This window comes from Sturnira hondurensis, unplaced genomic scaffold (genome assembly GCF_014824575.4).
Source record: "Sturnira hondurensis isolate 20B ecotype Veracruz unplaced genomic scaffold, ASM1482457v3 Scaffold0021354, whole genome shotgun sequence".
NCBI lineage: Eukaryota > Metazoa > Chordata > Mammalia > Chiroptera > Phyllostomidae > Sturnira > Sturnira hondurensis.
In genome coordinates, this window is record NW_028093985.1 from 30,803,322 (window position 1) to 30,828,214 (window position 24,893).

The 24,893-nt window shown below is 42.5% G+C and overlaps 1 pseudogene; it reads right to left on the minus strand.

Moving 5' to 3' along the window:
• Positions 1 to 22,307: 22,307 nt before the first annotated feature.
• Positions 22,308 to 22,847, minus strand: LOC118977473 (60S ribosomal protein L17-like; annotated as a pseudogene).
• Positions 22,848 to 24,893: the final 2,046 nt, after the last annotated feature.

The following is a 24,893-nucleotide window of genomic DNA, read 5'->3' on the forward strand; positions in this document are numbered from 1 at the left end:
GAGAAACACGTGTTCGTTGGTGATTCTGTCTTGACTCTTTTCTATTTAGAGTATGAAGATTTGGAGTGGGAGTAGGAACAAGATAATTAAATGTATATCTTCTTTGAATTTAACCACAGGCAAGTCTGAGTCTGAGAGAGCTAGATGTATATTTTAGAAACAGCAGAGTGTCAGAACTTTATGCCCATCATTTGGGAATGAACTTCCATTTGGCTAACATCAGCCTGTTGGGTCCCAAGCTGATAAATCACTGCACAAACTGAGCCTGACCCCTTCTTAAGAAGCATGGCTTTTGTAGAGGGCTGAACGGTGGGTCCCCAAAAGATAGTCTGTGTCCTAACCCCTGGAACCTACTAATGTTACCTTGCATAGGCCTTTGCAGATGTAATTGAAGACCTTGAGATGAGATCATTATGGATTATCTGGGTGAGCCCTAAATCTAAGGACCAATATCCTTCTCAAGACAGAATAGAAAACACAGCAAGGAGGAGGTGATGGGACCCGGGAGGCAGGGGCTGGAGTGGTGCGATGCAAGTGGAAGGATGCAGGCTGCTCTCCAGTGCTGCAAGGTCAAGGGTGGATTCTCTTCCAGAGCCTCCAGCAGGAGAGGCCCCTGCTGGTTGCAGCTTCTGGCCTCCAAAACTAGGAGCAAAGAAGTTACTGTTGTTTGAAGCCACCCCGTTTGTGATCATTTGTTACAGCAGCTCCGGATACTGACAATTGCGTTTTTCCGTTCCATCCCACTGCCCTTCTGGAGAGGGGCGCAGGCTTTCCCCAGACCCTCCTGGGTTCCGCCAGAGAAGGAAGGGCTGTGTGGTCGTGTGGATTTGTGGGGGGCAGGGCGCCTCTCCAGAATGAGGGAAGCACAAAACCAGACAGGAACCCCTTCAGTTTGCGATTCATTTTGTGGCATTAGCTGTGCATTGGCAGTTTAGGACACAACCTGGAATAAACCCAGGAAGATGTTTTTCAGAGTCACCACCGTTCCCCACAGCATGTCACTCATCTGGATGAAGACCCTTCAGTAAATAGCATGCTCTTTATTTGGAGAAAAATGAAATTGTAGAACCACCTCAAGAACATGCAAAAATAATGTGGAGATTAAAGATTAAATTGAAAAATGAAGGCTATAAAAATAATAGAAAAAATACAGGAGAATGTTTTAATCGTTTGGGAATGAAGAAGGCCTTCCTATGCGTGGTATGAACTTGAGAGCTATAAAAATAAATAGGAAAATTTGATTATAAAAAAAATGGTCTGACCAAAGATGCCATGAATAGAGTGAAAGGAAAAACAAAACAATGTACAGTCTAAGTGTCTGCAGTAGGTGGTATTCACTGGGGTGCTGGACAGACTGGGAGCACCAGCTAGGGCCCCAACACTGCAGCCACGTGGGGAAGGAAGGACTAAATATGACAAACAGAGGCCCCACCTCATGGAACTTGTGGTCTAGTGACTGAGGGGCCCACATCCAGCAAGTACTTTTGAGTATAATGAGTGTTAAGTGTGGATGCCATGGGGATGTATGAAGTGGACAGTTATCAACAGGGGAGAGTTAACATCTCTCATGTATAAAGAACTCATGGAAATCAATGAGAAAAATATTAACCTAGAAAAATTGACCAAGGATATGTATTCATATTCCCAAATTCCCAAATGATGAAATATAGTTCACCAATAAACGTATGAAAAGAGGTTTATCACCATGGATAATAAAAATACACAAATTAAAATTAGACATAATATTTTACTACACGATTAACGTGAGCTACAATAAACACTGGGCACGCTCTCATACTCTGGTAGCCGTATAGATTGTAGAAAATCTGAATATCCACATCAACATTTACAGTTCAAAATTGCACCCCTCTGTGCAGTGTGTTATGGGCCCATTCTTTGTGCCCCCCACACCTCTGTGTTGAAAGCTGAACCCCCAATATGACGGTATTTGGAGAAAAGGCCTCTGGGAGGTGGTCACTGCTGACGTGAGGTCAGGAGCCCCTACAAAAGCAGCACCAGAGGGCTGGCTCGCTGTCCCCACAGGCACACACTGGGGAGAGGCCCTGTGAGGACACGGCCTCCTGTAGGGTGTTGTCCAGCAATCGACAGGGCAGCTTGTACCCACAGACCGGGGGATATGTCATCAGGTATTTTGTTAAGTGAGAATGACAGCTCCATATGCACAGTATGAGCCACTTGTGTAAACGATGTATAAAGAGGAAAACGTTCATACGTGTACAACCATTTATAAAGTGCCCCAATGCGCCAAGTACAGTGCTTAGCACTGAACATGATTCATCCCACCTCATTTATGCCGTACAGCACTCACCTGCGGGACGGAGGAGTATTCTTCCTATCTCACACATGAGAAATTGAAGGCTAAGAGCTTAGTTTGCCTAGTCACACAGCTAATAAATGGGAAAGCTGGGATGTGAATTCACACTCCTAACCACTACACTCTGCCTAATTGTTCAAAAAGGACAAATACCAATTGATATTATTTTATAGTAGAGATGGGTATATGGATATAACTATAGGGGGGTTTAATTTTTTGATATTTATTGTGTTTACTAGTAGTATATGATTGTTGTTAAAAATTCAAAGGTATTTCTATTTTGGAAGAAAAACCTGAGATAATTCCATGACCTTTGTGTATCTATAAGACAATGTTTACAGGCAGTAAATTGTTGGTACCGTCACATTAGTGCAAAATACATTTAAAGCTGTCATTTAGGATCAGTTCTTAATTAAACTGTTATCAGAAAACCAATTCAGTTTATAAATGACAGAAAAAAGCTTTCACATCAATTACTTTTCTAGAAAGCTGCAACACAGGAAAACCCGTAAAATGTCAAAGCTTGAGATAACTGCTGTGGATTCCCCAAGTTCGCATTATTCAGCGGGATATGATTTTCCTGCTGTGTGCTTTGACAGATGTAGTTGTGGCTTGGTGAAAGTAGGTGTACACTGAAAATAAACTAGACTGAAATAAATTGAAGGTCTGGATTTAAGTCTTAACCCTCTTCTTTTACTAGGGACATCATCAAATAATAAATTATTTACCTTATTGAAACCTTACTTGCTTCACGTTTAAAATGGGGATGCCAGCCCCTGATACTCTAGGTTTCCATACTTTGAATCCTCCAATACACCCAGCACATGGCCAACCACTTAGTAGGTGCTTAATCAGCACTGGCTATATCTACAGAGATACCATTTCAGCTCCCAAGTAGAAAGTTAATTTGGTCATCTCAGATTTTTCTGTCCTCAGCTACACTAGTCCAGAAGGAAGGTGGATTTCTCCCACTCACTAGCACCAGCCAGCAACAGCACCATCCAGACTGGGTGTTCATCACTATGGTAACAACCTCCGTCTCCCTGCTTCCTGCTCAGTGTTGATGCTCCCATATTTTCCCTCTTCTCGGAGCCAGACCTAGGTTTACGGCTCCCACTCTGCAGTCCTTTTGAAAAGAAAAGAATACACAAATTATAGCACATGGAAATTAGAGCACATGGAACTTTTCTCGTCAAAGTGAGATCGCAAGCCCCATGTCCCTCCTCTTCCTCCTCCTCCCCCTTCTCTTATTTTTTTTTGTAAAAGGAACCTAACTAACTACAATATTTCCATTCTTGTAACAAGAGTACCTTCTTTTGGAAACAGAAACAAGAGGAAGGATTTGGGGTGCTTACTTGATCCTAATGGATTTGCTGACTACTGTTTATAAAGCTCTAACCTCAGGCCTTTCCACTGAGGGGACTGTGAAAGCAAATACAAAGATATAGGAACGGAATCAGTGGATCTGAAGGTCCCCGTGTTGGAAGAGAGGGTTGACACAGGTGAGATGTAGGAAGAGGGCGAAGTGATGGGGGCCATGCTATGCAAGAATGGATACTGCTAATGCCGGTGTCCTGGGCAAAGTCACCTTTCGTTGCACTGGATTTCTCTGTAACGATGCATGGAGTCCTGTAACTTTCTAAGTTTCTGTGATTCCAACATCTGCAAGAGATGCAAAAGCAGAGAAACTCCAAAATAGTTGACTTTAAGTAGTTTACTATGTATGGCTTTAGCTGCAATGGCTACACTTGCATACATTATTTCCTTATCTTCCAGTTTCCAAAAAGCAGATCTATAGAGATTATTATTTTTATAGGAATAACATTTTTGCAAACATTAAACTGACCCTTTTTCATTCCCAGAACTCATGTTACTGCCTGGCTCTGCACTTATTAAATCAATAGACTTCATCACTCCGCAGAAGGTAGAAACAGAGAAGTCATTTCTTGGCCATCAGTGGAAAACCATATTTAAAAAAATTTGCAGTGAGACCATAGTATTGAAATCCAGGCTTTGTTGAGAGGGGGCAAAGGGCTGTGTAAGGGTTTGCCAAAATTCTTTTTACAAATCAAATGCTAAGCTTAGGGAATCTGGATCACTGGATGTTATTATGAGCCAGAGAGGACTCATAGGTGGAGAAACAGGGAAAATTTTTCTATTTCTGAGAGGAGAAAGGAGAAGAAATACAAGTCATCGGACATGAATATCCCAGCCGTCTGGCCTCCTTGGGATTGTGCTTTGTTGGAGTATGTGGTAGAAACACGTTCCAGAACAGTAGGCTTCTCCTAATATACATTTCAGAGCCTTCCCACTGTTGGCATGACGCTACGTCTAACACAGTGCCAGACAGGATTTTAGAAATGGCTGAGGGACATGTCTAGAGGGCTGAGCTTTAGATGTCGCCTTGTTCCTTCATATCCTACCATATGCTGTGCCCCAGGCAGGGATGGGAAGTGAAACGAGCAGTGGGAGGTGGGGGCAGGAGGGTGGGAGGGGGTGGCTAGGGTCAGAGAGAAAACATCACAGGTGCACCCTGGCTCCTAGAACAATGACTTCAGCAGAAGGGGCCGGCGTGGCATTTCAAAGACCTAGGCAGGGGAAAAGCACACTCAGTTGGTGCCACCCCTGTTACCCAGGCACCGGACCAAACAAGCTACAACACGTCAGAGACCAGCAAGGATCCAGAGGATAATAAATGGCCCTGAGGACATTTCACTGACTGTGTGTGTCACACATGAGTGTACTTTATGTCCAAATGCTGGTCTGAGCCGGATAAGGTAAAGAAACGAGGGTAGAACAATAGTTAGGGAGGGACCAAATTTTGGTCCAAGACTGAAGCATCTTTAGATAGCAAATAGAGAATAAAGAAAAGTGTGTTTTTACTCAGGTTGTGTAACTTTTGAACCCTCTACACCAGCATTAGAGAACTTCTTGGGATTGGGGAGGGCATGGGATACAGGAAAGAATGAGACTTAGTATGATAACAAATCCCTCTAATTTTTCTCTCATTGCTATTTGTCAGATATTTAATTTTAACCATTTTATTGTTTTTGAAATATTTTTATTATTTCTTTTTGGAGAGCTTAGAAGAGAGGGAGAATGAGAGGGAGAGAAACATGAATGTGTGAAACATCGATGGGTTGCCTCCCATATGTGCCCAAAGCAGAGATCATGTGCGCCCAGACCGGACCGCACCTGCAACCCAGGCACGGACCCTAACCAGGCACCGATCCAGCGGCACTTTGCTTTGTGCAGTCATGCCCAGCCAACTGAGCCACACCCGTGAGGGTGAACTATGCCCTGGTTTTGAGAAAGGCAGAACTGGATTTGGACCATGCCCAGTCACAAGTCTTATAGAGGTAGTCTTGTGCATCATTTTGGAATCTGGGAGCAGTTTCTCCCTGTTGTCGTAGAGCCTCAGCCTAAAGTGAGAGTGACTCCCGTTCTATCTTCCTGTTTCATTTGATGGAAACGGAGCTGTACACCTGAGGGGTGCAGCGTTGTGTCCATAACCTCTGAGCATCATCCCTCTGTGTTTCCTTATGTCTGGAACTTTCTCTTCCCCTCTGCCCCCTGATTCGTGCCTCTTCCTTCTGCAAAGTCAACCCCACAGCACCGGTTTTGTGCCATTATCCATTCTGTGATTTTGCAACTCTTCCCAATTTATTTCTAGTTCCAAATCTGATGATCTATAACTTTTGTTCCTACTGCCTATTCAATCCATGGCTCCTATAAAAAGGTAAGGGCTATGGTCTTTAGAAAGGGAAGATGGGGACCATGTCCCAGTGCCCTGGGCTCTTCGTCCTCTCGGTACTTATCATTCATTCTCTCCACAGGTTCCTGCTGTCTTCAAGAGAACTCTCCCTCCTTGTAGGGACAGAACAAATGTGTGTTGCCTTCATAAACATGGTATCAAACGCTGAAGGGAATCATGTTGTGAACACTATTTGCCAGTTGTTTTTCAGCCTATGTGCAAATATTTTGTTCTTCTTTATTTGCAGGAGAACAAACAAAAGCAAACTTTTAAAAATGGCTTTGATGAAATGGCACAAAGCAAGCACAACCATTTCTTCAGAGTAAATTTTTTGAGTATTCTACTTTCTGTTGGAAAGAAAATATTGGAAATAGATTAAAATGATACAGGTAGAGAGCTAGGAAGTTGGCGAAATGGACATACTGGACCATACTGTTTGCTGTCAGTGCTTTGTCTGGCTACGTGATACCTGTTGTGAATGTTTTCAACTTTCCTCTAGATCCTGAAAAGAATGATTCTTGCTCACATTAGACTAATATATGTTGGAAAATGATTTGAATTTAAGAAGCTAAATATTTAGAACAATTTGATTAGATTGCATATTAAAGAGAGTTTATCTATTCACCATTAGTAATTCCCACTCTAATATTGCCAGTGAAGAGACTCTGAACAGCTGCCATCTAGAATTCTAAAATATCACTCGTTGATAAATGTGCAACATAAGCACCATAGCTCAACAAAATGAAGGGCAATTTTCTCTTCAGTCAGAGAAAAGAGCGAGTTCAAGATTACTTATGCATTAAATAGTCCATTTGGGGAAGCTAATTAGGGAGAGAAGACCTTGAAATAGAAGTCATCAGAAAAAGCTAGCAGATGAGTGTTTTTGGAGACTTAATTTGTCCTTTGTCACAAACAAGAACACCTGTGAAAAGAGCAGGTTGCCCTCATCCAAAGTCTGGTTATGAGGTTCAGAGGTTTTCTGATCCTGGAGCAAAACAAAAACAATAATAGTTCATGAGTTTGTCTTTAGGGGCAGTGGAGTGTTCTGAGTATCAGGTTTCCAAATCGGTGTAACAGGTGTTCAAATTAATTGCCAAAAAAGAAGGAAGGAAGGAAGGAAGGAAGGAAGGAAGGAAGGAAGGAAGGAAGGAAGGAAGGAAGGAAGGAGAGACAAAGAAAGAGAGAAAGACAAAGAACGAAATAAAAGAGACCCAGGCACAAGAATTTGAATTGTTCTCTTTCCTCCAAGACTTTTTAATGACTGAGCATGAATAGCACATACAATGTTTAGACAGTTGCTTTTGTTTAATAGGAAATCTAACATGAGCAAAAATGTACCTGAATTCTACCCCATTTCAATGCACGCGGGTGAGTACACAGTAATCCTCACCCCGGCAGCTTCCCTGTTTAACGTTGCACTCCTTTTTGGCAGCACATTAATCAAGAAAAGGAAAGAAGTAATTCTTGTGTAAGTTGTATTTGCAGTAGTATCATTAAGGTACATATTTCTATAGAATTTAGATGATTTTTTCTTAACACATTTGTATTAGATTATTAGTTGTCTAGAGATTTCTTAATATTATTTCATAAAAAGGCAAAAAAAAAGATGTTTTGGAGCAGGGTGAGAGTGTTTGTGTTCTTCATGAGGGGTGTCTATGAGAATTAGTGATCATGCCCATGAAATACCTTTGAGCAGACTGGCCTCGGCCTGTCTTTTCTAAGGAATCGACCAAGTGCCCTCAAGAAAAGACCAGAGTCATAAATTAAGGTGTTTTTCTTTTTCTTAGATCTTCTGCTTTCTGAAGAGTTGTCAGCCCAGCCCTGAAGCAATATAAGCCAGAAGTTTGATTCTTAAACTTTATTAGTGTCAAAACACTCAGATAACCTATTAAAATCTCAGGCCATGTACTTTCTTTTCAGAAATACTATTTTTATTGTTAAAGAGAAAAACTAGTTCTGTTTTTCATAGACGAATAATGAGTCTAGAGAGGGCCACTCCTGGTGACTACACAACGGGGCTTAGTGGGCGACTCTGCACGTCGGCTAGGCCGTGCTTACAGCCAGGAGGGTTACTTTGGGTCACACTATTCACTGCTCTTTTACCCTTTCCTCAAGTCTTCCTTAATTTTTTAGAGGAGGTATCTTGATCCCAAGCAGCAAAAATATGATATTGAGCCCTGGCTGGTGTAGCTCAGTGGATTGAGCGCAGGCTTGTGAACCAGACAATCGTGGTTCGATTCCCAGTCAGGGCACATGCCTGGGTTGCAGGCCAATTTCCAGCAGGGGACTCACGAGAAGCAACCATACATTGATATTTCTCTCCTTCTCTCCTTCCCTTCCCCTCTGAAGATAAATGAATAAAATCTTTTAAAAAATATCATAATTGACCTGGATAGGTTACTACAAACATATGCTTATTTTAAAAAGCTCCAAATCTTACCCTGGCTGGTGTGGCTCAGTGGATTGAGCACCGGCCTGAGAACCAAAGGGTCACCAGTTCGATTCCCAGTCAGGGCACATGCCTGGGTTGCTGGCCAAGTCAGGCCCCCATCATGAGAAGCAACCGCACATTGATGTTTCTCTCCCTCTTTCACCCTCCTTTCCCCTCTGTCTAAAATAAATTAATTAAATAAATAAACTAAAAAAAAAAGCTCCAAATCTTTACAGTCTACGATCTCATAAGTGTGAATTGCCTCAGCACTATTTGATTCCCACTTGATTCCCACCACCCGGGATGGTATCCCAAACATTTAACAATGGAGAAGGCACCTTCATGGATGCTTTCAATGGCAACCTGGAGCAGAGCTGGTGCAGAAACTTGGGGGCCCCCACTGTGTCTTTAGTTGCCAGATCATGGAGAATCCTGAGCAGGGGCCACAGGGAACACTGTGAGATCTTGGGCAATGACTATTTGCCAGTTTACTAAAGGATTTCAGTATTTTCATCATCCGTACAGCTGTATGAAAGCTCTGCTCACAGCACCGAGAGACAAAGATTATAATCTGTATTTTATGGCTGAGGAAATTACTACGACTCAAGGAGGTTGAGTGGTTTTCTGCGGTCGCCCCACAGGACACAGGGAGGAGGGGGACCTGGAGGGCCCCCGGACTTGTAAGATGCTCAAGCACAGGCCCTTTTCTCTGTGCAGACACCCTGCAGGGTCTCTGTTGGCCAGGCCCACATTAAGCAGCAACTCAGTGTCCTGTCTGATACAGTGAGGTTGGCCTGGCTGGAAAAGTCTGCAGGGCCTGGGGACCGAGTCTCTGCAAAGAGAAGTTACAGCTGCCCTACCCCTCCCTCATGCAGCTGCGGGGGTGCAGTCGGACGGTGTGCGACCCATTCAACGGCTGTGCCTCCAAGTAAAAGACAGAACTTGGAGAAACCAGCTTTTCTGAAGCTGCTTTGGGAATAAGAGGCTTTAATACACTCCTCTTAGATGTATCTATTTTCTTCTTTCTCTCTGAAGAAGTATACAAAGTAAGTGAATTTTCTTTGTTATTGTTTGAAACGCCTCTCTATTTATAGTTTTGGTGTTGCCTGTAAAGTTAACATACACTCATTGTAGACGACAGAGGAAAAAAAGCTACTTCATATATTATTACTTACATTTTTACTACCCACTATTTTATTATAGTTCTTTACATATATAACCTTGTCATCATATCTTTTGGCATTTTAAAAATATTTTGAAAATTATTGTGTTTTAAAAGATTTTTTGAAATAGTTCTATGATTTTTCCCATTTTATTACATTATCTTGGAACTTTATTTGATCTTCTTTCATTGCTAGACATGTAGGATATTCCCAGTTTTCTACTCTTTACCTGCTGCTCCATCTAAATCCTGATAACAGGGGTCTTGGACTCAGCACAGGCTGTTTCCTTAGAGAAAATCCTAAGAAGTGAGATTACACAGGCAAGAGTATTAATGGATTGTACTTAGTGGCTCTTTGTGTTTTTCCTTATTCTGAATTGTTTCTTATAGCTCTTGGACCACTTTTATAACCATGTTAGCCCTTTTCATATTTTTTTCTTGACATGTTAAAGACGTACAGTGTATTGAACTAGCATATTTCATATCAAATAGCTCCCAGTACATTACTTACCATTTAAGATTATGGTTTTTGTGATATAAAAATTTTTTTTCATTTTACGACCAATTCTACTGCTCTTTTCTGTTTTGATTCTTACATTGGTTAATCCTATTTTTTAAATCCTCACTCAAGAATGTGTTTATTGATTTGAGAGAGAGAGGGAGAGAAAGAGAGAGAGAAACACTGATGTGAGAGAGAAACACCGATTGCTTGCCTCCCGTCCTGGGGTCAAACCTGCAACCTGAGCAAGTGCCCTGACCAGGAATTGAACCCAAAGCCTTTTGGTGTATGAGACGAGGCTCCAACCAACTGAGCCACCTGGCCAGAGCACACTGGTTAACTCTTCAAAAGGCATTCGGAGCACCAAGACCTGATAAACGTAAAATACATTTTCTTCTCATTGGTTTAAGGTTGATCTTTAACATTTCACTCTTTAAGCCATCAGAAGTTTTATTTAAACTCTTTTTGGGAAACAGGGACCCAATGATCCCAGCACTATCACTGAGTATTCATACTTTATCCTATTAAGTTGTGATGCTACATTTATTTTAAACTAAATTACGTATGTACTGTACTAGAACTGGTTTCTTGGCTGTTTGTTTTGTCTTATTGATCTACCTGTAATTTTCTTGAAGCAGCACATACTACTTTGATTATTTAAATTAGAATCAGAGGGTTACTATAAAAGAATTACTATCTATGCTCGGATTATCACTTTTTAAAAACCTTATTTATTTAAGTGAGAAGTTACTAAGATATATATGTACATAATATACTCATATTTATACATACTTTGTTACTAAAGATGTCAGATATTTTAGACAAAGGCAACAGCACAGTGGAATGAAAATGAGACATTTTTAAAAATTAAGATAAATTTAGGGGTCAAGTTAGGGTATGAAATGATTGTCATACTGAACTAATTATGTTAGAATGGACCATACATTGGTTCTAAGCATTCTACTGCTCAAACCAAAGAGGAAAAATCTGGCCAATTACAAGATTCCAGGGTTAAGCAATAGAAATTATTATTTTTTAGGAGAAGTACTGTGCCCTTGATACAGAGACGTCTAGTGTGGAAAATATTCTCGATTGCCTCCCTACAAATGGGAAATGGGTCCCTCACTCCCTGTGGTCCCATGGCACTTTTGGGTCACTATTATAAATGACCACCCCCCCACGCCCCCGCCTCCCCCACCCCTGGTGCCTGTCAAATGCGGCCCTGTCAACTCTTTGATGCAGACAAGACACAAGCAGTCCCTTGGGGAGCACTTAGAAAAGCTGGGACGCTAGATGGTGGTCAACGCCTTTGCTCCTTAGGGAGTAACTGGGAGCTGGGGGTTCCCTCCTGGTCATGTGGTGCTGTACGGGGGGTCGGGGGGTGAGGATTATGGAGAGAGAGGGTCCTTTATCTTTCCTACTGGTTTGGATGGGGCTGGATTTGCACTTGCCCAGGATGCCCAAACTTTTCAACTAGTTTCCGTGCTTTTCACAGAGGGTGTTATTGACCCATGTGTTGCTGTTGAATCCTTGTGTCCATGGAGGGAAGGAGAGTTCAGGGCTTCCTATTCCACCTCTTGCTGATGTCAAGAGAGCCCCAGCCTGGACTTCTCGCTTACCCCTGGAGCCATCCAAGGTCTCCAGTTCTGCTTCCATCACTCAGCGCAATAGGAATGGGACTTTAAACCCATTTTCACTCTTCCCAACCCCAGCCTGACAGTTACACTGTATATGCTCATATTAAATGATGCCAGGTGATTTTTATTGTCAAAGTGATGGAATTTCAGGAATGGAGTCATTTCCAGTTAATAGTGTGACATTAGTGGTAGATAGCTTTAACTTCAGCCTCAGGAGCTAAGTCCGGCTCACTCATCTGCCTTCAGCAATGCTGCAACTTAGTTCAAAAGGACCATTTGGACAGCGGAGCTGCCAGCTGCTTGCTCTCTGCTCCTTTGATAAGGGAGGCCCATTCCCTTGGCTTACTCTCTGAGTGTAATGTGCTCACAGCAATCTGTCAGGACTCATTGCTTATGAAAGAAGAGAACTTACCTTAAATCAGCTTAAGCACAAAATGAAATTTAAGCAACTAAAACATCCAGGCAAAGTTGAGTCAGGGGCTCCATTCTCCCCATGTCGCCAGGACTCCGTTGCTCTCTCTCTCTCTCTTTCTCTTCCTCCCTCTCTCTCTCTCCCTGCCCCGCTTATCTTTCCGCCCTGTTCTCCCACATCAGCAACATTCTTAGTTAGGTCCTTTCCACAGAGTGGTTCCCCAGCTGTTCCTGCCCTCTGTCCTACCAGTGTATTAACCCCACCAGAAAGTTTCTTTTTTCATTGTATTTTCCTCTTCCCTAACAGTTTATAGGCAGAGTTCTAGGGCCTGAGACTCACTGGCCTCTCTCAGAACTGTCATTCTTTCCAAGGGTTTTCGATGCTCTCACTGCCCATTGCCGGAAATTCAGGTTTGGGATCAGCCTTGGTGCAACTACATAGATTGAGTGTGGACAAGGGGTAGTGTCCTAATGAAAAACTGAGTCATGGAGTTAAAATGGGAAGAAAAGGCTGTTAGACAGGTGTAATGGCTAATTTTGTGTGTTAACCTGACTTGGTCATGGAGTAATCAGATATTGGGTCAAACTTTATCCTAGGTTTTCTCTGGGAGGGTGATTTTGGGTGCAATTAACATGTAAAACCGGTAGACTGAGCAAAGCAGATTGCTCTCCCTAATATTGGTGGGCCTCATCCAATTGGTTGAGGGCCTGAATAGAACACAAAGCTGACCTTTCCCCAAGCAAGAGAGAATTAGTTTTACCTGAATGCCTTTGAACTGGGACATTGGCTTTATCCTGCCTTTGGACTCGAACAGAAACATCAGCTCTTCCTGGGTCTTGACCCTGTAGGCCTTCAGACTGGAACCTATGTCATTGGTTTTTCTGTTCTAGGGCCTTCAAACATGGACTGTGTCTACACCGTTGGCTCTCCCAAGTCTCCAGATTGCTGACTCACCCTGCAGATCTTGGAACTTGTCCGCTTCCATAATAACATAAGCCAATTCCTTTTAATGAATATCTTTATATATTTTTTCTCCCTTTGGTTCTGTTTCTTTGGAGAGTCCTGACTAACACAGCAGGCAGCACGCTAGAAACTCTGCCCATTCTCATTTCCTCTCTAAATCTCTCCATCCTCTCCATTCCTTTTAACACCCTTTTATCTACTCACATCCTCTCCTTCCTGTCCCTGAAATATGTGGGCAGCGTAGTCCAGAGCGCATCCCTACCCTCTGCTTTAAAGTCCTCCCTTATTTCATTCTTGGAGAACTAGGCATCCTCTCTTTATAGTTTCACAGGGTGCTGGACTTTCCCCACTGTTAGCTAATTCTGTTTCCAGATAGACTTCTTTAGCCTCCCTAACTGTAAGAGAGAATGGTCGCTTCCTTTTATGTGTACCTACTGTGTACAAAACACTGTGTTAAATGTTTTATGAACTATGAATAGAAAATATAGGTTCTTTCTCATGAACAGGGAGTCAGATAATCATGGTCTTCTCCTCTCTCCTAACCCTGCTTTCTTAACTCGCCTCTAATCAGGCAGTCCACAATATTTTTAAGGCACTGCTCTTTGAGAGAGTAATTAGGTTCTGTGACCAGTTGCAATCAGGGTGATGACTGGAAAGAGCAATGGGATTAGCTCGGATAACAAGTTAGTTGGTGCTTTTAGAGTGGTTGGAGCCTGCTGAAGTAAGGTCAAGACCAGAGATGGCGCTGTTGTGCCAGACTGGGGAGTGGCATCAATTACAAATGTCTGGGGGAAGGGGTGGGAAATAAAGCTGGACTGAAGAAGTGGGGATAATGCTATTCCATGCCTCAGGATAGTTGCCAAGAAGAGCTACTATGTATGGTCTAGCCACACTGAAGCTCCCATAAACCCGCCATTCTTCTCTGAATCTTTGCTCATGTGGTTTTGTCTACTTAAATGCCCTGTAAATTCTTTTTGTTTCATCTTTATAAATATCTCTCAGATGTATCCTTTGTATCTCATAGCTTCAGCATTGTGTAAAACACATTGTTGCAATGGGCCACCATTACAGTCCTAATTCGTCTCCCAGCTCCAGCTCATCCTCCACGTGGGACACTGACTTGATTTCCCTTTTCAAAATGCAAATTGACCTCATGCTGCTGTCCAGTTTAAAACCTTTTGAAGGTCCTGCTGCAACTAGGAGAAAACCCAGACTCCTCCCTGGGACCACACAGTTGTAGGACCTGAGTTCTGGCTACTTCTCCAGCCTCTTCTCACACTGGCTCGCCTTTCTCTAGAAACAGTGATCAATCTTCTGTGTCTTGCTTTGTAATCCAAAATTCATTTCTTAGGAACTTTTCACTGACTGCTCACAGCATCTTGACTACTTCAACCCTGCTTTTCAAATGGCTGGTTCTTCCTCATTTCCCGGATCTCCACTAAAGATCACTTCCTTAGCAAGACCTTCCTTCACCCCTTTGCCAAAGTAGGTCCCTTACCCACAGCACCTCCTACCATGGTTAATACTATCGGGTTATTCTGTTCATTCAATTCTTAGTGTTCATGAAAGGCTATAACTAATTTGTTTACTCACTCATTGTCTAATTCATCACTAGGATGCAGACTGCTTGGGGCAGGGATTGTGTCCCTCTTGTATCTCCACCTTTGAGCACACAGATGTTCTCCAAATACTGATTCACTGAGTGCATTACTAAAGGTCTGTATCAAATGCTAGTTCCTTATCTGTGGCGTCTTTTCTGGTTTTTCCCAACCAGAAGTGATGTCTCTTTTGTCTGAATTCCTGTGCTTCTTTATCTGTACTCCTTTATAGTTCTATTCCTTGCCTCCCCTCTTTGCATTATTTGTGGGTTTATTGTACCCTCCTACTTCCTCAGATACCTGGAGTAGTATCTTACTGATCCTTTTATACTCCTGCTATACACGGCACAGAATAGGTGCTCAATGAATACTTATTGAATTGACTTGAATAACTCAAAGAGTTTTCAAAAGATCAGGCCCCTAAAAATGTTAGAGAGATTCTTTAAAAGTAGAACCACAGTCAGCATTGGACTATTGGCCAAAACCAGGCACATTTCCCAGCCATTTTAGAGGTCTTGGAGAACGGCCTAAACACCAATCTCCACTGATCCAAATCGGCTTCATTAAATGGTCACTGGGCCTGTGAGAAGGATGGTGTGTAGGCCGGGTCCTGACAGGTAGGAAGGAAAGATCTCCCGCTTCCAGATGCTTCTGGCCCCAATTAATGGCCCTGCCATGGAGAATGTTGATGAGGACTGAACAGCGCTGCTTCTTCTGGACTTTTGAGAAGTTTCCTCTGATTCAGGAGGAAACCTGGATATATGCGCATGGTGGGATTACAGTGAAGGCTGGGGAAAGAGGAAGGTGTCTGTCCTGGCCAGGACACGGAAATGTGAGAGACCGTTATGACCCTGAGTTAATTTTTTTCTTTCTGTAAAAGTTTCAATGCATACCTCACAGGGTCATCGCAGTAAGATAATGTACGTGTTAACATTATATACATGTAGTAGATGGTAAACATGCTTTAAGTTCCTGTGCCTCTTCATCCTTCTCCCATTCCGGGTGAGAGCACTACCCATGACCTTCAGAGTGGACCACTGCAGGGTACATAGCTAGAATTTATGGAAAGGAGGAAAAGTAGATTGATACATGTGTGTATAAGTGTCTTTGTATAGCTCACAGTTTTACATATGTTTTACAAAGGGAAACTTATATTTGTTATGCATTTTGATATAGCAAGTGAACAACAAAATGATGGACAGTTAGCATCTGTTACTTTTGCACGAAGAAGTAAACATAATTGGAATCCTGATCTCAATGTGGAGAGAGATGACTGGCTGAGCTAGTGTTAGCTTGTAGAAAGAAAAGTTCCATAGTCTGAAAGTGGTACACTAAAGTGAAATTTTCTTACTGAAGCCAGGAATAACAATGAATTCGATCTGAGGTAGACTGATGAGTAGCCTAGAAAAGCCAAAATTTATTTTTTAAAGATTGCTTAATAGTGAGAGAGAGGGATTTTTACTGGTAGATGCAGAAGCCTTTCGGGTCCATCCTCATTATTATGAAATGACTACAGAGTACGGGAAATGGATAATTCAATGAGTATCTGTGTTAGTTTACTGGGGTTTCCATAACAAAGCACTACAAAGTGGGTGGCTTAACAAATGGAAATTTATGGTCCCAGAGCTCTGGAAGCTGGGATCCCCAGATCGAAATGTTGATAGGAGTTTGCCTCGGAAGGTGGGAAGGGGGGCGGGGAGCATGCTCCAGGCCTCTCTGCCCTGGGCTGCTAGACAGCTGTCCTTTCCTTCTGTCTTCACCCCGTCCTCCCTCCGTATGGGTTTGGCTCCAAGTTCCCCTCTTTGTAAGGACACCGGCCATATTGGATTAGGGCTCACACCAGTGTCCTCGTCCTAAGTCCATTGCCTCTGTAGAGCCTGTCTCCATATGTGGTCACACTCTAATGTACTCGGGGTTAGGATTTCAGTATCTGAATTTGAGTGGGAGTGGAGGATATCATTCAACTGAATTTTGTAACAGTTTTGATGCCTGAAAACCTTTGCTATACATGCTGTGCTCCTAGCTTAACAAAAGAGGGGCCAACTTATACAGAACTGGTTATTTTTGCCTTTGACAATCAGTTCTGGACACAGTTACGGAAAACAGATTACTTATGTCCGGAACACTTTCAGCAGGAGCTCACTGAAGTTTCAGAGATTCCCTGAAGCATTAAGGTTTGTTTCTCCTTGTAAATGTAATGTGACAAGTTCACTATGGACCAAATGAAGTAAATGCATGGAGGGCCAGCAAGGCAGGCATTTGGTGGAGAATTATCCCCATGGCGACCTGACTTTATTTTTCAGGGACTGTGGCTTCTGGGACATATTCAGTGTGCCTTGTGTTATCCTCATCTCTGCCCACAGCACTTCGTTGTAAATGGTCAGGAGATCTAAAAAAACAAAACAAAACAAAACAAAACAAACAAAAAACAAACTAAGAACCCCAAACTAATGCAAACCAACAGACATAAAACCCTCAGTGCTCATGTATGCAGAGTAATCACAGATGGAATCGGAGGCAAATGTGTCACAATAATAGCTGCCAATTAAAAATTGCAACCTTTAAAGTTTTGTTTGACTTTAATATGGCATGTGAATTGGATAAGCATTGTTTCTTTTGGCTCTTTTTATGATTGTAAGATGTGGAAAATAATACAGATATTTGTTCTGTTGTTAATTGCAGGAGATTCATAAGGAGAAATGGCCATTGGTCCGACATTAGACAAAAGCAGACACAGCAAAGTGATAAGGAACTAATGCAACAGGTTCCAGAATGTAAACATTCCCCAGAATCCTCTCCAACTGTCTGTTTCTTTGCTGCTCTATCCCACTAACCGTTGATTTAGTGGCACAGTGACCCTAGTGCCATTTGTTAGCTGAGGCCGTTTACTAGATGCAGCAAGGGGCTTTCATCAGAATGCAGGAAGACCCACTGGGTCTTTGAGTGAAGACCCAAGCTGTCCATGGGAAGAGCACATTTTACACAGGCAGAGCTGAGGACGGCAGAATGACAGGTGTCTTTGGTGAAGGGGGTTAGCCTTCTTTTGGCAATGAATGCATCCCCTCATGTCAGGTTCAGACAAAGCCCTCTGGAGTCTGCCCTGGAGCTGAACAAATGAATTTGAACATGCTTATGAAAATGGCTGCATAAATATTTTTCTTTGCCCATTCCAGAGCACGCTAATCAGAAGGCTCTTTGAAAACAATATTTTTATCTGTACCTCAAATTCATTCATACCCATTAGCTGCTCAATTAGGTGGAACAAACTTTTAGTTGCATGCCAGCAGCTTAATTTAATTTGCCTGGGATAAGCAGTTGGCCATAACTGTGAAACCCTGTGTCTTTTTTAGAAATTAAACCAGAGTAGTGAAGCAAAAACTCTTAAAATACAGTGTGGAAATGGAAGCAGACCATAGCTCATATTGTGTGGAAATTCAAAGCGATTTAGTTAGCAGTACGCAGGTATGTCAGTCACATCCTTCTGATCTTGTTCACTTGCCCAGTCACTAATTTTTTTTCTCTCTAGTCTTGTGGATTCTAAACAAAATCACTCAAGTGACTTCAGTTCATGAAGATAAAAGAAGCTTTCTCTTTGATTGTGGCTGGGTGGATGTTTAGTGCAAACAAGAACTGAGCAAACTAACAGTTGTCTTTATAAATCCTTAGCCTAATGGCACTTTCTTGGATTCAAAATGCAAATTTGATTAAATTGCTTTCCAGTCATCATATAATGTACTTAAAGCATTTCTAGACAGTGAAACACATTTGGCCCAGATACAAAGTGAAAAAAATTTAACTTTGCAAGAAATGTTCCTTTGTTTTTAATTATTGAACATAACATCCAAGATACACAATTCTTACAAAAAAGGAAAGTTGGAAGGTTGATTCTTTTTTAAAAAATCCTTACCAAAGGATATGTTTATTGATTTCAGAGAGAGAGAGGAAAGAAGGTGGGGGAGAGAGAGAGAGAAACACGGATCAGCTTCCACTCATACGCACCCCGACTGGGGATGGAATCCACAACCTGGGTACGTGCCCTGACAACAGGGAATCAAACCTGCAACTTTTCAGTGTACAGGTTGCTACCCAGTCTGGCAGAATATTGATGCTTTATGGCACTAAGATAACTATATTTTGGCATGAAGCACCTCCCTAGAAAAACAGAGGAGTCAAGAGCAAAGCCTTTTTCCAGTGTGTGGGGGCAACTTTGCCAGCAAAGTCCCCCATCCACCACGGATGAAAGTGAAACTACCAATACACGATCTACTTGAGGAGGAAAGGCGGACCATCCCTCAAAGGAGAAAGGCCAAGAACCTTTTCTTCAATGGGCTTTTTTTGTGTTCGGTTACACAAGAATACAGGTAAGGGTCAAACAATAGATAGCATTCAAAGAACTATGAGGGCTTATTCTCAGTCAGGGTCAGATAGCTAAAGAGCCATGAAACTTTGAGGAACAAACTTCTTGCTTGGACCCTTATCATTTAAATGAGAGCATTCTAAACAAAGCAGGTTTCACGGGATTTTACATATTCTTTCTTAGGCCTGATCACCCCAGATCCCGCTCTAGCCGGCAAAGGGCTGCACTGCCTTCCCCATCATAGGTTTTTAGGCTTAAGGGGATTAGAGCCAGGAAACACTTTTCCCAGATGCAAATGGGGACTCAGGCTATGTCAGAATAGCCAGGGGGCAAGGGTCCATCACTCCCTCTTTGTTGCAGCCCCCGAGTCCTTCCATGAGGGCCTCCCAAGTGATTGTCTCTAGCTTAGGTTGCCCCCTACTCCGAGGGGTAGTACCTGTTATAGACTAACCAACCAAGCATTGGGGGCAGGGGACAAGCTTTGTCTCCTTAGTGGCTCACAGTCCGGAGGTCGCTCACTCAGCCTTAGCCATGGGGGGCAGCCACAACTCCTGAAACCAGGCAGAGCTGTTCCCAACACCAGTGTGCACCACTGATACCCGCTGTGTGGAGACGCAGGGCATAAGTCCCACTCTGATACTGAGATTAGCTGCTTGACTTCAGACAAATCACTTAACCACGTTGTCTTAGTTTCCCCGTATGTGAAAAGGTGGAAGAAATACTAACTATAGATAGTATTTCTATCTATAGATAGTATTTCTTTTGATAAAGAAAACCCAGCCTGCAGGGTTTTCTTTATCAAAGAGAAAAGGATGTAAGTGACTAATACATTTCAGGTGGAGAAATGCGCAGCAAGGGTCAAATGAGAGCTGTGAGATAGAAAAAGAAAGAGAGGCAGGTTCAGAGAAAATTTGGAAATAACGAGCAAAGGGGCCAAACGTAGTGATGAGACTGAGTGGGATGGGCTGAAAGAAAAGCCTCAGTGAGTCTGGGTGGAGAGGAGCTGGCATGAGCATGGATAAGAAGACACTGTGGCAATGGGACCGTGGAACTACCAGAGGGAGGTGGGTGGAGTTTTTACCTCAACTGTCTTTGCAGTGTCTCCCCTCAGCTGACTGTTCCTGTTCTGTAGGCAGGGGCGGTGGACTTTGTTCAGCATCCTCCTGCGGTCAGGGCCCGGGAGAGAATCAGCGCTAGTAAGGGTATTGCGTTGATGGCTGAGTCCCTGGACTGAGTTCCCTGACAGGCCTGCTGCTTGGGAACAGCCCAGGTAGTGGCTGAGAGTAACAAGATGATAATTGAAGAGACAGAGTGAAAGGCACAGAAAACTAGTGGTTCTTCAGTGCTCAAAGCTTCTCAGCCGGCTAATCTATCCCCAAAGAAAAAGGAACAGAAGGAGGTGGGTGGCTGATGGTCTTTCATTTGTAGATGTACTTGCTTAGTTGCCAATAAGAGAGGCTGCTTGCAGGTAAGTTGCCAGAGTGAATAAACGTGAGTTATGTTAAGAAATTAACAAAAGACGAATTTCGGGCAACTTTCTGGAAAACACAATTTGGTGATAAGAGACACTGGAATGTGAAATAGTCTTTCAGTGAAAAGAGGAGAGAACACCATCATTTGAGATATTTAAAAGAAAACTGGCTGAAGCATAGGCTGAAAACTTATCCAGGAGGGAAAAGCCAGACTTGGCAAGAGAAGAGCTAGCTGATGTCTGAGAGCTCTCACACCTCTCATTCTTGATTTTGAAAAGTTGTGATCAAATCCCTGAACATTTTCACAGGCACATTTAAAACTGGGGGCCACATGATTCATTAGTCATTCTCGTAAACTCTAGGATTTGGTGCCAGCTGTGGAATTTCATGCAGATGTGGCAAAACGGCAAAGACTACCTTTCAGATTCATATCCTCTTTGTCTCTCACTCTGGATTTATCCCTGGAAGAATCTGAGCATATTTTAAAAGGGCAAGTTAGGTGGTAGTAGAAATGGAGAGGGGAGGGGGAGAAAAATCTGCTTAAGAGGGAAAGCTTCCAACTTCTTAGTTTATATCAAGGGGAGAACTACAAATGCCCAGATTCAAGTACTGTAGACTGTGCTTTGGTCTGGCCATGCTGGGACTGTGCCCAACCCAGAACAATTGTCACTGTTAATTATGCATTTGAGCATCAGGCCCAACAAATTGGTAATTCCAGGCCATCTTTCCTCTGCTGTCTAATATGTTTCTAGTCTGTCCCCTGGCTGTTTGCTAGCAGAATAAACTTTATCCTTGATAAGACTACCATTTGAGGAGAAATGCATCTGGAAGGACTGGCAGAAGAGAAGGGATAAGAGTGCTCCCCTGATAAGTCGTTACGACCATCTGTCAGCGCTGAGTCTCTGGGTGAGGCTGACTGGGGAAGAGACAGGTGCAGATCAAAGTGCAGGATACTCATTTTAAATGAATTTGTCAGAAGTTTGCCTTACTTCATTTGCACAAGATATTAAACCAGTGGCTTTAAATTGGCTCCTGAGAGTGGCATGTCCATGGCATGTCACCGGTGCACATGCTGCATAGAAAAGCAAAAGGGACCACAGTGGGGCCCCAGAGTCTCGGGAGTGTGAGTTGTCCTGGCTCTGATACTGGTATTAGCTGTCTGACTTCAGACAAGTTGCTTCACCATATAGTCTCAGCTTCCTGCTACGTGAAAGGGGAAAGAAATAATACCTGTCTTCAATATATAACCCACAGGGTTGTGTTTATCAGAAAAGAAAAAAATGGAAGGATTTAGCACATTTATTCTGAAAGAAAGCACTTAGTTTTGACAAATTGGTCCTATCGAAGGGACTATCCTTAGCAACTCCTCTATCTGTTTAGGAACTGGAACCTGTTCTCTTTACATAGACTCCAGCAATTCTTCATTTTCCATCTTGCATTGTTATAGTCCGTTTGAGCTGCTGTAACAAAAATACCGTAGACTGGGTGACTTAAACAACAGACATTGGTTTCTCACGGTCTGGAGGCTGGAATGTCCAAGGTCAAGGTGCCTGCAGATTTGCTTCCTGCCGAGAGCTGTTTTCCTGGTTTGCAGATGGATGCCGTGCTGTGTCCTCATATGGCTGAGAGAGATCATTTCTACTCTCCCTCTCTTTTTACTTTTATTAGTCTTTATTTTATGCTGAATTTACTCCCAGGTCACAACTATAAGTTTTTGTTTGTTCAGTTTTGTCTGGGATAACTTTTTCTTCTGTGCAAGCTTCTCTGGTTTAGGAGCAATCTGCTCTTTTTCAGTGAGGATCATCTCTGTGTGGCAGGGAGAGCTCACGCATGGGTTAACCCGCCCATGAGCTCTGTAAGTTCTAAGCCGAATCTTGAGAGCTTTGTTCACCTGGATGTTCTCAATGACCAGAGAATCTTCATCTGAACCTTCAAGTTCAGCATTACTCTCTACATTTGTAAGCATGTGCAGCAAAAATTCAACACTGTTTTCAGCTTCCAATCCTGTTTCCAGCCCCACTGTTTGGCCTGGGCACACCTACCGACCCCACCATTGTGATGACGGAATGGCACATGCTGCTTCTGTAAAGTGACATCTTTTAGGTACTTGGTGGCTTTTCAAATATGCATACCCTTGAGGCTCGGGATTGTTCTTAAAGAGAACATGAAGATTTGAACCTCTTGATTTGCATGACATTGTGGGGTTTACTGGGTCAAATGAATAGCAAACAATTCTCATAGGTCACCTCTGGCTGCTTTCAGGAAGAGGAAACCCATGTCTCCTCTTTCAAGAGCACTAATCCCGTTTATATGAGCTCTATCCTCATGACTTAATCACCTCCCAGAGGGCCCACCTCCCAACACTATCACATTGGGAATTAGGGCTTCAACATTGAGAGATAAACATTCAGTCCACAGCATCTATCAATTTTCTCCTCTCTACCAGACCGTGGGCATATATACTCAATATTTTTCATCTTAAAACAAATTACAAAGACAAAAGAACTTCTTTGACCCCAAGTCTTTTGTCTCCCCTATTGTCTACTTTCACTGTCCGTCTTAACAACAAAACACTCCAATAGAGTTGTCTGTACTCTGTTTCTACATCCTCACCTTTGAATCTCTTTTTAACTCCTTCCCTTGGGTTTTGTCCTCACCACTCCGTTGAAACCATCTTGGTAAATCATCAATTACTTCCCTATTGCCAAATCTAGTGACCACCTTACAGACCTCATCTTTCATGAATTCGCAATATCATTTGACATAAATTTTTACTTCTTGTTTTTGAAATGTTCTTCTCTTGGCTTCTGGGCCATCATAATTTTCTGATATTCATTCTATGTCCTCATTACTTCTTGGGTTCTCTGCTGGTTTCACCACTTCTTTCCGACCACTATTTTAGGGTGCTCTGGGGTTCATGTCTCAGATCTTCGTCTTCTCTACATCCTCAGGTGATACCATCTAGTTTCATGTCTTTACATGTTATATGTATCCCATGTCTCTGGAATCAATACCTCTTTTGAACATCAAAGCGCCTTGTTGCATATTCAACATCTAATACGTTTCTCCAACTTAGCATATTAAATAAATCTACTCAAAATTTATGTTATTTATGTCAAAATTATAGAAGTTACTTTTAAATTTTTGCTTCATTCATATCCTAGATCTTATCCATCAACAAATCCTATCCATCCTTCAAACTACACTTCCAATTTGCTGAGTTCTCAATACTGTTGTATCACCAACATTTCTCTTCAGGATTAGTGCAAAAGCTTCCTCATGGATCTTCTTGCTTCTGCTTAAAACTGCTCCAGATCCAATCTGCACACAAGAGCCCCACTAATCTTTTAAAAACCTAAATCAAATCCTGCTTCTTCTCATTCAAAATCTTCCAATATGTTCCTATCAGACCTATAGTAAAATTCTACTCCTGTATTAGAAAAAGTCCCAAGTAATTTAGCTTCTACCTACCTCTCTAATCTAGTTTTCTACTTTGTTCCCATTACACACTCTGTTCTGGTCACGTGAGCTTTCTTAGGTTCTGTGAACAGGCAGGCTGTTACCTCCTCAGAATCCTTGCAATTACTCCCCCTCAGTCTGAAGTATCTCTTCCAGATCTTCCAAGGACTTTGCCTGAAGAGTCTTCCCCCAACCCTCCTGTCTAAAACAGTCCATCCCCCCCTGCTGCCTCACTGCAGCCCCTTAACCCGATATTTTCTTTGGAGCATTTATTAGTATCTGAAGTTACATCTTTTATTTTTACTTTTTTGTTTTTACCTGCTTTTCTTTGTCTTCCTAAATAAATGTAAGGTTCTGAAAAGCAAGAGCTTTCTAAGTTTACTGTTGGATCTTCAGTACCTAGAATAATGCAAGCACATAGTAGGCACTCCACCATGGTCTGGTTGTGTCTCTACCACCTCCCCCTATTTATAGGTTGATATCCTTCCCCCAAAGGTGATTGCATTAGTGAGTGAGGCCTTTGAGAGGGACTTTGGCCATTAGGGTGGAGCCCTCATGGATAGGATAATGGAAATACCCTTATGAGTGATCTTAAGAGTTCCCACAGCGCTCCTTCACCCCTTCTGCCCTATGAGGACATGACAAGAAGGTGCTGGCCATAAACTGGGATGAGGGCTTTGACCAGGATGTGACTGTGCCAGTGCTTTGATCTTAGATTTCTAGCCTCCAGATCTGTGAGGGAAAAACTTCTGTTGTGTATAAGCCACACAGTCTATGGCATTTTTGAAAGTACTGAGACATGCTCCATAATGCT